A 14,834-nucleotide genomic window follows, 5' to 3' on the forward strand; every position below is an offset into this window, starting at 1 on the left:
GTGCGGAAGGACAGGCTCACATGTGCGTCTGAATGAGAACATCTGTGCTGGAGGCAGGCAAAGGCTGCTGCGAGGGAGCTGCCCGATCTGTTGTTGGAGAGGAAGCGAAGGCAGGTGCTCTGATACAGCACTTCCTGTTCAGTATTGGGCTACCGCACCCTCGCTTGCATGAAGTTGCTCCCAGGGGCAGAGTGGGAGGCCCCGCTCCTGCAGAACGCAGTCTTCGGGCCATTCTCAAAGGCAGCACGTTAGCAGGTCTCCCTCCGCCAGCTCGGGAACAGACATGGTTTCATGAGAGCCAGGTAGGATGGTCGTGTGGTTTAATCAGAAAATAGTGAAGCCATTTGTATCGATGGAGCAGGCACCATGCCAGGGGAAACATTCTTACACAACCCAGCCACTCGGGATGATTTGTACATCTTGGAACCCGGCACAACACGCAGCTTCAGATACTTGGAGCTGAGAAATGAAAACAAAGGATGTGGTCTCTCTGTGGCTCCCTGACCTCAGGGATCTGTGTGGTTTCCATGATTACAAATTACCTCAAAAGAAATCGAGTTTTAGGTCCAGATGAGCAGCAGGATGCCAATGACTAAATTGCCATGCCAACACATCAGATAGTCGGTCTGGTTTGGTTCCTTTTTAGAATGTAGTTATGGTTATTTTTCCCTCTTTAAGTCACCTTTTGGCTTGGCAAAAATTAACGGCAGACGGGAGAGTATCAAGGAAGTGAGATGTGTGTCTCCCAGCCCTGTTGCTGTAAATGATTCCATTAGAGCACAAAGGAGCCCCACGCCCATATTTGGGCCGGGTAAAGTTCACTCGCAAGGGTGGGGTTTCTCTAAAAGGACTCATTTGGCTTTGGTTGATAAGGAAGTGTGCTTCCTGTTTCTCTCAGGACAAGAAACTTAAAGTAGAAGTTTAGTCAGCACCAGAGAGCCATGGCACTCTTCCCTCCTAACTGGAGCTTCCAGCCTTGCTCTTTTTCAGCTGCTTTTAGCTAAAGAGCTCTTTGGTATCTTCAGTTTTGCTGCGGAGGAGAGGAAGGCACTTGCCGGCTTCTGTCCTCTCTCCCGGACACCAGACTAAAGGATCCCTTGAAAATACCAGAAATGAGAAGCTTGTTACCTAATTCTAGATTATGATGTTACTATTATTACAGTGATACATTTTTACCACAAAGCTAATGTATCGCTGAATGCCATCTATTCTTCTTGTAATGAACAGGTGTCACTTCTTCCTATGCCCAGCGTCCAGTCTCCTTCTCGTGTGGAGGGAATTCTCGTTATGAGTATTGGTGGGAGGCAGAGACCTCCTCCCAGAAACGAACTTGAAAAATTGCCTCCTCAGTGTTCCTGAAGCCAGGACACAGGCATATGCCCATTAGATGCTATCCCGGAGAATGTTGGTGTGGGAACGATGAGGCAAAATGTATTCTTCAGGCTGGGGCCGCAAGACCCCTGGTCAGTTTCCAGCACGATTAGCATCATCGCTGGGTCCCTCAGAGTCTGTGCCTAGAAATGGTGGCATCAGTGTCTACATAAGACCAGTTCTGCTTGGCTTGATGTTGGGCAGTGGAAAGTGGAGGCTACTCCTGGCTAAAACCTCCAAGCCTACTTGGGGATAAATTGTATTTCTGCTTAAATAAACCAAACTAATTTCTTTTGCATGCAACTAAAAACCCCAAGTCACCTCCTTAGCCTCAATCTCAACTCCCTTCCCCAGCTTTTCTCTCCCTCTCCTCTTCCTCCTTTCCTCCCCTCCCCAGCCCCCTCTTCCCCCCTCTCCTTTCCTCTACTCACTTCTCCTCTCTCTGCCACCTCCCCATCCTACTCCTCTTTCTCTCCTGCCCCTTACCTTCACTCCCCACCCGCATTATTTTGGCTCCTATCTTCAAGTCATTATTGATGGTCCCATCTTGAAAGTGGCAGATCTGAAAAGAAACTCTCCATTCCCATTTTGTAGTTGATACAACTGAGACTTAACAGGTATTCACTAATTATTCCAGTCAAACAGCAAGAATTTAGGGTGGTTTCCTCCTAATCTAAGGCTCCTAGAACTGTGCTGTCCTATCACCTAAGGAGTATATGTGTCATGTTCTCTGAAGATGATCGGGCTAATGATTTCATTCTATAAAGCAATAAGGAACAACAAAAGAGTATTTCTACAGTTTTCCATTGTCTCTGAGATAGAAAATAGTAGATGGATGTGTGTTTGCATCTAGTCCATGTTTATTTGGTGACTACTATGCTTATGTGATCATGTGAAAAAAATGGGGAGGACACCTGGAAAATCACCTCTGTTGGCCCAGTAAATCAAGGATTATCTCTTATCTGTATTAGTATTTTAAACAAGGAAAAATTATTTTGATACTTTGTATAAACACGGTGCTCTTTCAAAAGCTTAATCTTGGCTTTCTCAAGTTTAAAATCACCCTGTGGCTTCCTGTTGCACGTAGAATAGAATCCAAAGTCAAAGTAGAACAGCCACATCACTTGTGAGAAGAAGGAGGTCCTCTCAGTCCTCACAATGAGACGGCAGGCACACAATGAGACCACATCACCAAACCGAGATGCCGGGTTACTCTACCCCTTGGCCTTCACTTTCTCCTTGACCTCACGTAGCACTGCTGATCTTCTGCCCTAATGGCATTCTTTTTTGTCTGTCTGTTTTGTCCCGCCTTGGATATCTTAAGCTTTTTTTCCCCCCAGAACCTTTGCACTTGCTGTGCCTTCTGCAGGGAACTTCTCTCCCTATCCATTCACTTGGCTGCTTCCATGTCATTCTGGACTCGACTCAAATTTAGTTTTCCAAGAGTGGCTTCTTCTGACCATCCTAATACTGCACACCCCTCCCTACTCCCCCTTCTAGTTATCCTTTATTTAAAATAATTGTGTTTATTTATTGGTTTAATGTCCACGAAGGCAAGGACCCTGTCTCTCAAGTCCACTTTTTTATCTGCAGTGCCAAGGGCAGTGACTAGCACATGGCAGGCCCTCAAATTAACTTGTGAAATGAATGACTATGTGGGAGTAGAATTAGAAAAGAATGCCATACAACTGTACTAACAATGATTGCGGATGTGCAGTCAAGGACATGTTAACGTTCCACACACAGACACACACACACACACACACACACACACACACGCACAACATGGCAAAACATAGTCCCTGTGAGAACATCCTTATTTCTTCAATTATAGTAACACTATAGAAAGTTACATTCATATTAATAGCCCAAAGGCACCAACCTATTTCAGAGAGGTCCATACATTGCATAGAAGATGAGATTCAAAGAATTCATAGGCCTCCTCACTAGATTACAACTATTCACTTTCTGCTACTCTGGTTTCATCTTTCCCTGTGCCTACCCAAATTTTAATTTCTTCAGAGAATTTTAAATCCCAGGTAGCACACCATTTTACCTCCAGATGCTTAAGTATGTATCTGTCATAGGCGATGCTTGTTAGCACAACTACAGCATTATTATCATATCTAACAAGATTAATAAATAATTCATTATCATCTACAATAAGACTGTGTAAAATTTTCTCCATTTATCAAAAAACTATTTTTATAATTGGTTTGTTTGAATCAAAGAATAAACAAGAACCAAATGTTACTTTTCATTCATAGGTCTCATAAGTTTCTTTTGATCTATCACACTCCTTTCTATGCCATTTATTTGTTGAAGAAATGGGGCCATTTGTCTTAGAATGTCCCACATTCTGGATCTGGCTGACTCGATCTTCAGAGTGTCTTCTACGTGTTTCTTTATCTCGCATATTTCCTGCACATTCACAGTGAATGATTCAGAATCTTTTCTTTCACTTGGTGTTACTTTCTTCCCATTGATATCACATCAAGAAGAATAGGATGTCTGGATGTCACCCTCTCAGCAATGCTCAGATTGATCCCTGGGTTCAGGGCTGCCAGGCCCATCCATCTACTGTAACCACCCCCCCTCACACACACACACACCAACTTTTCACCTACTGATTAGCCGTCATTCATTATCATTGCCACATCTATTCCTTTGTTAGCAATTTCAAAAACAGACTTTTTTTTAAGTCTATAGTTTCCCCTTCCTCTCTTAAGGAGAACTTTTCTTCATCAGCTGTTTGGTTGCCTTAAAATTTGGTCCTTACAGAAAGGCAGAATAAATGTTCTAGTCTTTTTTTCTGATCAATATTCAGCATAATGAGTTGGTATTCTAGTGAACTCCAAAAGTGACCACTGGGTTTTAACTTTTTAATATCATCATAAACTCATTGATTTTTAAATATTTTATTTAACATATTCAATTCACAGCAAGTATTGTTCAATACTTGAGCTCTCCCAACACTGGTCAATGGGAGCTCCTTCAGATTTGCTCCTGTGTTCATTTACCACCACCCAGTTTTTCTGATAATTTCTTTGCTTTCAAGCACAACAATATGCTCAAAATACATCTTGTACATTTCCTGCTTCAGACTTGGAATCAGCAGTTTTCTGAGGAGTCTTGGTTCCTTTTAATGGGAAATATATATTTTTAAACCACAGTCTGGGCACCAGGAGTGTTCATTGTTTCCAGGTGTTCACTGCATCTAGGCTTTCTTTTTTTTAATGGAACAAGTGAAAAATATGCTTTTTTTTTTTTTTTTAAAGAAAAATAAACATCATTCCTAAGTTCAGGGTGATATTTTCACCAATTCAAATGAAAGATTCCAATATTTTTACTTAAATTCCTTGGTTTCATATTAAGTCATTTTTTTCCTTCCTCTGAAAATATCTTGGCTCATGAAAACATTAACATAATTATTTGTTTTATTTCAATATATACAATTGTTTCAAAATGACAATAAAAATATTTCCAGCATTAACCAACCTCCTGAATGCATTTTAAAATTTCTTCGTGGTTTTCTTTTTGTCCTTAGAATGTACAGCCAAAATACTATGGTTTGTAGCCACTTGAAATGAACCTTCTCCATGTCATTGCCACCTACTTAATATACAGTTTGGTTCACTTGTTTCAGGTTTTTATAATCACTACTTTTAGGGGTTGGTTTTGATATAACTTTTTCAACTGTGTAAATATAAGCATGATTTCAAAATCAGAACCATAAAATAAGGTATAATCCATTTTAGAGAAGTCTAATTTCCATCCCCGCCCCTACCCTCTGCTTCCTCCCTCCCTTGTGGGTAATGTATTTATTAGGTTTTGTTTTAATCATATTTACATCCTTCCTTTTGCTACACAAAATGCAGCACACTATCCACATTCTTGTACAACTTGCGTTTTAAAAAATTTTTTAATTTAACAATATATCTTGGCAACAGCTCTCTTAAAATATAGAGAAAGCATTCATTCCTGCTTTCTGTAAGTCTGCATAGTACTCCACTATTTGAGCATACCCAGTTTATTTAACCCATTCTCTACTGCCGGCATTTGGGTTGTTTCTGGTCTTCATCTGTTACAAATAGTGGACCAGTCCAACATTCAGACTTTATCTCCATGGGAAAGCTATAGAAAGTCCTTTCAATTACCTTTATTAAGTGTCTACTATCTTAAAAGTCCTAGGGAGGGTCACATACATCCTAATGTGGTTCAGTCCCTACAGGAATTCATATTCCCAACCGCGGCAGGAATTCTAGATGCTTTTGTATATATGGTTTCACCACTATTTAGCTGTGAGACTTCCTAGTATGTGATCTTGGGCAGGATAATTAACCTCTCTGGGCCAGCATCTTCTTTGTGGAAGGTGATTAGTAGAATCTACCTCCCAGGTATCTCATGAGCATTAAATGAGACAACATTTTTAAAAGCACAATGCCTAGCACATTTATTAAGTATTTAATAAATGTTATCTATACATGAGTATAGATGTTTTGGATAAAACACACCATCAGCAAAAGTTAATATCATTATCATTAATATTTTTTAAGTAGTATGGTAACTAGGAAGAATAAGGACTTTGGAACCAGTCCATAGGCCAGTGCGCTATGACTTTGTCTTTCCAAATCTCCAGGAGCCTTTTCCAGCTTGCAAGGAGCCATTTCATAGCCAGCCTTGCAACCCTGTACAATTCATGATTGTTGTTAACGATTAAGAAAATAAATGTAGAGTGGCTTGTCCGTAGGAAGCAGGTAATTAATGTCTGATTTTTCATTCCTTATAACATCTCATTGATGGACTTTCCCTGTAACAAAAACTGTAGGTGGCCAGTAACAAATTATACTTAAAATTATTCTGGGAAGTTGGCTATGTCCTCTTGGCAGAAAGATACAAATTGCGAGTTCAGTCTCCGACCATGGAATTCAAGGCACATGCTATTAGCAGAAGAGAATCCCAGAGGTGTGGGCCCCCCTCATCCTGACCACATTAAACAGGTCATCACCTACCTTATGTGTTTACAAGGGCAGCACTTCCTGAGTGAAGTGATAGCTTTACTTAAATCTGAAAACTAGTGTTCCAGCTTATCTCAAAACTCCAGCCTACCACCTTATATATAAAAATCATCTTTGCCAATTATCGGCCAAACCAAACATTCCCAAGTCTGTTAGATCCACAAAATTCCATGTGACCTAATTAATTCACATAAGCACAATCCATAGTATTAATGCCACCATCATTTCCTGTGACTACTTTGTATACTCTCTCAGTAGACTTAGCATATCCTTGAAGCATGTCCTTAAATAACTATCTTATCCAAAGATTCACAGGGAAAATAAATGTGATCCCATGACAAAGCGTATGCAGAAGAGAATTTGTTTCCTTTTCAATTAAATGTGTTTGTGTCATTGATTTTTAAGCCCTGGGAATCTTAGGACTCATCTTCATGATCATAGAAAGTAAGAACCTCTAACATAACAATAACCACTATGCAAAATATATTTTCTTACCATCTAGTCAACAGTGTGGCCAATGAAGCCACAAAACATCAAGCTGCATTTGTGCAAGAGACACGGAGTGTTTCCAGCACTGATGGAATCAACTGGAAGGTCAAAGATCTTTTGTCATGGGGTAAGACAGGATGAAGTCAGGAGTGGGTTTCCCTCAAGGGAATGGGGCAGGGACAGCAGTGGTTGTGTCAAATGCCAGGGACTCCAAACCAGAAAGAATGACTTGAGACACTGTCCTCTGCTATGCTTTCTGGGAATTCCTGTTTCTTCCTGAGAACCTCTTATTTGAGGTTCTCCTGAGTCAGCCCACAAATGCTTTCTCATTCTCTTTTTGTCCCCTTTGTATTTAGTCCATGTAATTGCACAATTTCTCAGAAAAGATATTCCTTCCGTACATATTCCACTTTCCTTGCCACTCCTCCTCAACAAAAGACACATGCAGACAGGATTATCCCATTGTCGAATGCCAACCAAATTCAGTATTACCTTAAGTCCTAACTCTGTGGCATGATTGGTGTGCTAGGGGTTGTGAGCGATGTCTGTGACACACGACAGAGCTCCTGTCCTCTAGGAGCTAATAAACCCCTCACACCATATTGGGAATATGCGTCACTGGTCTGTCTCCCACTGCTAGCTAGACTGGGAGGCAAAGCGAGGGCAGAAGCGAGACTCTTCAGTCCTGAGTAACTAGAGTTTGATGGTAATTACGCACACAATGAGTACTTCTTGACTGGGTGGGGGAGTTAATTGAGGGAATCACAGCTGTGGCTTGGTTAGGGTAGAAAATACCTGAGGTGGAAAAGAAAAAAAGCAGCATAGAAATGGGACAAGGGGCTAATGGAAACGTATGGAGCCTCATTTCTCTTTGCCTTGCCAACCCCTCCGTACCTTGTGACTATTGGTTGCCTCACAGCTGGTTTGTAATGGCCGCCTAGACCTCTTGGATTAGAAGTTGCTTCAGAGTGGATTCCTTGAGCCGACCCCACCACCTTTTACCCATCTCCGCCTCCACTGTCTGAATTTAGTAAACCAGTGGCTCTCGAACTTTAGCATGTGCCAGAATCCCTGGGAGGGCCTTTTAAAACACAGATTTCTGGACTCCCTCCCCAGAGTGTCTGATTCAGGAAGTTTAGAATGGAGCCTGTGAAGTTGCATTTCCAACAAGCTCCCAGGTGATGCTGCTGCTTCTCTTCTGGGGCCACATTCTGACAACGGCTACTGTAGACAATTTAGTTCTACCCATCTTTAAAACCTGGACTCCAAAATAAGGACAGAAGTCTAGTCTCTGCCTCACATGTATGAGGAATTCAGACATAACAGATGTGAAATAGTTTAAAAATAACTGGCATTTATTGGGTACCTGTTGTGTATTTATTAAATCATTACACAAACCCTATGAGTTAGGTATAATTCATGCAGTATTTATACTCTCATCTTAAGAAGAAGAAAACAGGTTGAGATAAATTACACAAATTTCCTAATGTCGCATAGCGGTGTTTGAACTCAGACTGCTCCAACCCCAGAGCAAAATTCTGCTCGTTCAGATTGTGCCTACTTGGCTAGGCTTTGCACGTTCAGAAATGGCAGTGAATGTGCCCAGTGAAACTGCAATAATCAGTAATAGTTATTTCCATTTACTTGGAGTAATCTAGTGTGGGAGACTATCTCAATGTGGATAAACTTGTAACCCATAGCTTTGGAAAGTCATGTCATCCTGTGGTTCTCAATTTCCAGACCTGTAAAAGAAAGGAGTTGAAATGCTCTTAAAATGTCTTACCTTCTTTCAGCATCTGTGGTCTTCAATTTATGAGCCAAGACCCTATTGCATTAACCTATACTGATAAAGAACTGCCAAGGAGTTGGAGTGTTCACTGTATTCTCTCTCCGCAAGGAAGGTCTATGTTAGAAATCATCTCCACCAGAAATTGTTCTATCAGAGCAAAGAGAGTTAGACTGTTTTAATGGAAAATGTCATCAGGCTAAGGATAGGCTGTTCTTGCTCCCCTGGAAAAAACAGAGCTGAAAAGGCAATATGCTATTTCTATTGAACCTGGAGTTCTGCTCAACACACTAATACTCTTTCAGACATTAACTTTCTCCACTACCTTCTGGGCTATGCATTTAGTCTTTTCTCACATTAAAGTTACATTTGCCCCCTTGAAATTGGGAGGACATTCTTGTGCCCTCATCAGTAAGCCTACATACAAACCCATCCAGGCACTGAACTGCTCTAAGCAGTGAACTTCATTTAACTTTAGTAGCAAAGGCTGATGTTTTCCTGTACCTTTTTGCCAACTTCTGGGGTGACACCCTGTCTGGAAACTACAGACCATATGTACTGACAACAAGGAGACTTTGTATAAAGAATCAGACTTTTCCTCCCCAGCTGTCTGGGGAGAACAGCACAGGAAGTGTATCTTTCATGCCTCATGTTTATGAAGTAACCATTCATTGTAAAAACACATTTATAATTGGTGTAATGTGGGTGGGAGATGTGTGGGGGCCATGATGGTGCTAATCATGAGTAAAATTAGAAGGCAGCATCATGGTTTGAAAAACTATGGCCTTAATGCCTAGCATTTCTCATTTAAAGAAACACCTCCTTAGTAATCTGACTTCTATTCCTACAATCTGATTTTTTAACACTGCAACATCCAGGCAAGAAGACCAATACAGAAGTAAACCACATGAGGAAGAGGTTATTCAACAAGAACACAAAAATTTGTTGGAGGAGGGGAGAATAAAATGCTATTTCATGTGCCTTTAAGCACTCTCAGATCCTCTGAGAATATAGGAAATTAATTTCCATAACCAGTATCAAAAAGTCAAATGGGATAAAAGAGAATAGAGTTACAGTAGACAAAATCCCTCAAACGTTATAAAGTACTATGTTGTGAAATTTTTCAGTTATATGCATGTACAAATGTGTGTGTGTTGTCCTAGTCTGAAAGGTAACATGTCTATCTTACTGTGGGTTATGGTTGTTTTAAAGCCACTGCATTGTGGACAGCCTACCATTCTTCACACAATAGTACAGAAAGAGGTTGTAGCCTGATTCCACCCTTCCCCAGGGGTCAATAAGCCAGACTAAGTAGGTATTCACAAAAACATGCAGTGATCCAAGATCAAACACATAGAAAAGATTTGTGTGGTATTTTATATTACAGTCTGCATAAAATTTGTGTCCTGGCTTCCAGAATGAGCAACTACATTTAATATGGTTTCCGTGGCCATTTGAGTTCTAAGGTATAGACAACTGGCTGGAAAACGATCCTTATAAACACATTTTTTTTTTGCCAGCTAGGATTGCATGGACATAAAAAGATCAATGACAGAGCAAGTACAGGGTAAACCCAATGATTAGTAGAAATAAGGCCCCCCGGGATCCAGAGGATGGAATGATCAATTCACTCAAGGCTAGGAGTGGAGAAATACTTCCAAAGGGAAGGAGTTTTTGAGCCAGGCAGGGAGAAGGGGATTTTGCTTGCTTATGGAATGGTGAGCAAAGATATGGAGATATTCTTTTTTCCATCTTATTTTGATGACAAAGAATGAAAAGATGTCATAAAGTGATTTTTTAAAGAATGTGTTTCAATTTAAAAATATTTCATTTTGCTATCTTATAAGTGGGAAGGGATGCAATTAACATCTGGTTGATACCTACACCTTGCTAGGCTCTCTGCTGAGAGCTTTACATGTATAATCTTATTTCTTTCTTATCACCACAGCCTCATAAAGTAGGCAGCATAATTTCTTTTTTATAGGTAAGAAATAAGTCACAACATGGCTAAATACCTTGCTCAAATCCACAGTCTGAAAGTTGGGGAGTTGAGTCTAAATCTAGATCTATCTTGTTGTAAGGCTAACTCTTCTAAGAACAACCTGATTCTTAAGAAGAAAGTCCATTTGGAAGGTTTTCTGGCAAACGGCACTCTAATTGCTTATGTTTGAATCCTGTTCTTAGGTAAGGCTGCAGCAAACTTCTCTGAATTTTTTGTTTTTCTATTATTAGAAGAGAAATAGCTTAAAATTCCCTTCTATGTGAATTAGTGCCACTTCCTAAATTGTGGCTTCAAATATTCAAGTGATTATTTCTTGGCTATTACCAATGTCAAGTAAGGTCAAAGAGTTGAGTGAAAGGCATCCTCAACAATAAGATTCACTCAACATTTTATTGAAGGATTAATTTTGAGAGGAACTTAATGCAGGGTTTGAAGAATTTTTAAAAAATGTCTATTTTGAAAACATTTAAATGTAAATGAAACAGATATTTCAAACTATGACATTCCTTTTTATCATTGCTTTGGGGTCATTTACTATTCCCATTCAAGGTAATAGATTTTATGGTTTCATTTAACGGAAAATTTTCCTACTTTGCTCAAAAAACTAGTAGAGATCCTCTTGAAACTTGGAGAGCCACCACACTGGGATGTACTATGAACTTTGCTCAGATGTGAAGAGTCAAGTGAATGAAAATAACTCACACACCTTCTTTTGAATGTTTGAATGATATGTCTCTTTACTCTGAGTTTTTTCAAAGTTCTCTTGCACTAACAACCCAATGTTTTTAACCAGAAAGTTTTTCTCAACAATTTTATAATTTCATTGAATCTTAGCCAATATAGATAATATTTTTTACTCTGAGCCAGATACTGTTTGGAATGAAGTTTATAATTTAAACTCTCACACAAATCTTTTAGATAGATACCCTTATTTCTTTTTAGTATATAGAAACTGAGCCACAGCAAGGTTAAATAATTAATAAGTTATGAACTTGGGTTTGTATGCAAGAAGTCTGATTTTAGCACCAAAGCTTTGAAGTAAGCATCTTTAACAGTTTTTCTCAAAATGGCTTCTGGGGAATAGTAGCTCTGCTGGATATTAATAGTTATTTTTCAAAATCCGATTTCAAGGTCTGAGAAGTTTGCCAATGCATGAAAACTTATTGCACAATTTTGCAGAAGCTTTAATATGGTAACAGGCACTGTGAATCTTAAAGAATATTGTATTCAATGTTTCTCAAATGTATTTTATACACGTGTTTAGGTACAAGTGTTCCAATTAGTGAGGTTTTATATTGACCCTGTACATCTGAGTCATTTCCATTCCTGTGCTCTAAATGTAACACTACTCAGCAATGAATTGAATGTGCCTACATTTTAGAGAGTACAGCATAAAAAAAGAGAGTATTTTGATACTTCTCTAAATGTAACATAATGATAATAAGCTCCTAAATAGAGTATAGCATAAAAGAAAGTAAAACATTGTCATAGTCCAAAGTTTGCATCCCTTTCATAGAATATAACACTCAAAAGTGTTAAATATTGACCAGGAAGAGTTTCCTATTCTGAAGCCTTAGAATTACAATAGCCTTTAATACATCTGATAGTCAACCCTCTTACTCTAAAAGATATACAGAGATTTTAAGGACACACTGTTGATTTTTCAGAAATTTCCAGTAACAAAAATTATGTATGTTCAGTTTTTAAAATCTTTCCTGAGTTATATTGACCTTGACACATAAAAGTGGCTTTTAGCTGTAACACTAATTTCCTATTTCTTTTTTCTCCAATTGTGTTTTCAGAGCAATGTTTTGGAGCCCTGCCTTTAGCATTGGGGAAGACTCAGCCCTAATTCCATCAGAAAAGTCATCTTTATTGGAGTACCAATGCTAAGGTTTGAATACAGCATTAGTCAATGTACTTTATGATAACAAGAGTAATTATTGTGTCAAATCATATAATCTACACAGCATAACTGCAATTCATGCACACATAGGTACATACCATACGCGCACACACAGAAGCATCCACTTATACTTTCAGTTTTCCTTGATATTTTTGCCCTACGACTGATCTAGGAAAATATACTATGGTCCAGTACCATCCACAGCAGTCTCCTTTAATGGAGGTTCATGGCACCTTCTACTTAAAGAACATTAATGATTCAGGAGACCCTGGATCTAGTTGGACTCTAAAACCTATTGGGCCTTTGTCCTTTCATCAATTCATCTACTATATCTGCAACTCAGTTTTTTCATCTATAAAAAGGGGTTAAGTAATACTGTACAATGACTTAAAGATTTTGTGTGAGGGTCAAAGTAAAATATGCGTGTGAGGTTGCCTGGATTTTATTTTTTGTATTTTCGACTTCTCTCTTCATTATGTTTATATTCTCTTTATAAGTACTTTTCTCCTGGTTCGGGGTCACATTTGCCTGCTTGTCAGCCTAATGGTTTTTGACTACCTGTAGGGCATTGTGCTTGTTACATTGTTGGATTTTGGATTTTCTTGTCTTTCTTTAAAGAATACTTTGTCTTTCTTTAAAGAATTTTCTTGTCTTTCTTTAAAGAATGTTAAGTGGCAGATCAGTTTGATTGCTCTCACTCTTGTTTTTAAGCCTTGTTAGAAGAGGGTTTGAGTTTCTTTGTTCTAGAGATAATTTAGCTCTACTACTAAGGTATAACTTTTGGGGGTCTCCATGGAATGCCCCCAAGTGATTACTGAGGACTCTTTACCATGACTGGTTGATCCTCAAATGATACCCTAGCTTTTCTGAGTTCTAGAAATTATTCTGCTTTTTGTCTGACGTCATGGAGGTTTACTCTCATATGCACTGGCCTAGTAGTCAAAAAAGATTCGTAGTGATTCCAATACAGGTATCTGGAGCTGTTTTGTCTTGTCGCTCTCTCCTTTCTGTAACTCTACCCTGCAACTTCCAGCCACCTCAGCCTCTATGAGCTCCAATTTCTGTCTCCTCAATTCCCTAAGACCACTGGACTCTGGGTTTCTGCTCCCTGTAACTGTGGGCAGAAATTGCCTCTAGGCAGGAAGCTAGGGAGATTGTAAGGCTCATGTCAATTTTCCCATCTCTTAAGGGTCACGATCCTGGATTGCCTGTTGCCTAAAGTCTAAAACTAGTTATTTTATGCACTTCATTCAGTTTTCTATGTTTATAGCAGGAGGTAGAGTCTAGTTCTTATTATTCCATCCTGGCCAGAAGTGGAAGTCTGTATATAAAGGTGCTTTGAATTCTTTAAAGTATTATATTGTTTACATTTCCCCTTCTTTCAACTATTTCTTTCCTAAACTTTTAGAGCAGTATATTCTCATTATGTGTGTGCGTGGGAGTGAGAGAGGAAAGAGAAATACTTAACATTACAGAAAACTACTATTTTTATTTTCTCCCCCCTTTAACTTTTTGATTTTTGGCTTTTGAGTGGTAGACTTTTTTTTTTAATTTAAGTTATTAACTTATTTTAGTAGGAATTATAAAATTAACATCAAAATTGTCATTTTATATATTGTATTGCCTAGAATATAGCCAAATAAAAAATGAGTTTAAAGAAAAATATTAAGTAAATCATAGTAGATATTAAGAAAAACAACAATAAGGTAACATTTGTGAGGGTGGTATACGGCTGGCTGACTTGGGGGCCTCCCTTACACTGCAGAAGCACTAGATAAGAAAGCAGAAGAATTAAAATACTCAAGACTTTTTTGTTTGATGCAACACTACTTTTCACCTCTTTGAAAATTCTGTCTCCCAAAGATATATTCATATTATTGTCCTTTTTGAGTGTCCTTTTGTAGTTGAACTGGCTAATGGAAGATACTTGCAGTATCTGGAAATCAACAATATCATTTACTGACACCATGGACCTCAATCGGGAATATATGGATGAGAGCCCAATCCTATGTATCTCTTTTTCATCTACGCTTTTCCTTTCTCTTGACAATTAAACACTTCTTCCATTTATTTAAGGGGTGGGGGGAAGGGAGTCCGTGAAGAACTCTTCAAATAGAGCTATTAAAATATGAAAAGAAAGTATAAAATAAGTGAGGACATTGCTGGCAGAAGGAAGTAGAAGTTAAATTAAAAATTCATTATCTATTTTACATTGCGTATGCTGTGATTGTGTTAGATTGTCAGAATTCAGGAAGCAGACAC

General features: G+C 38.9%; 1 long non-coding RNA gene across 1 annotated transcript in view; it reads left to right on the top strand.

Moving 5' to 3' along the window:
• Window positions 1-114: 114 nt before the first annotated feature.
• LOC118522854 (uncharacterized) overlaps window positions 115-14,834 on the top strand; it is a 28,372-nt gene continuing 13,652 nt past the window's right edge. The window contains exons 1-2 of the long non-coding RNA XR_004910821.2: window positions 115-302; window positions 12,469-12,560. This is a non-coding gene — a long non-coding RNA (uncharacterized LOC118522854). The remainder of the gene's footprint in view (window positions 303-12,468; window positions 12,561-14,834) is intronic.

The sequence above is a fragment of the Halichoerus grypus genome, chromosome 1 (assembly GCF_964656455.1).
Source record: "Halichoerus grypus chromosome 1, mHalGry1.hap1.1, whole genome shotgun sequence".
Classification (NCBI taxonomy): Eukaryota; Metazoa; Chordata; class Mammalia; order Carnivora; family Phocidae; genus Halichoerus; species Halichoerus grypus.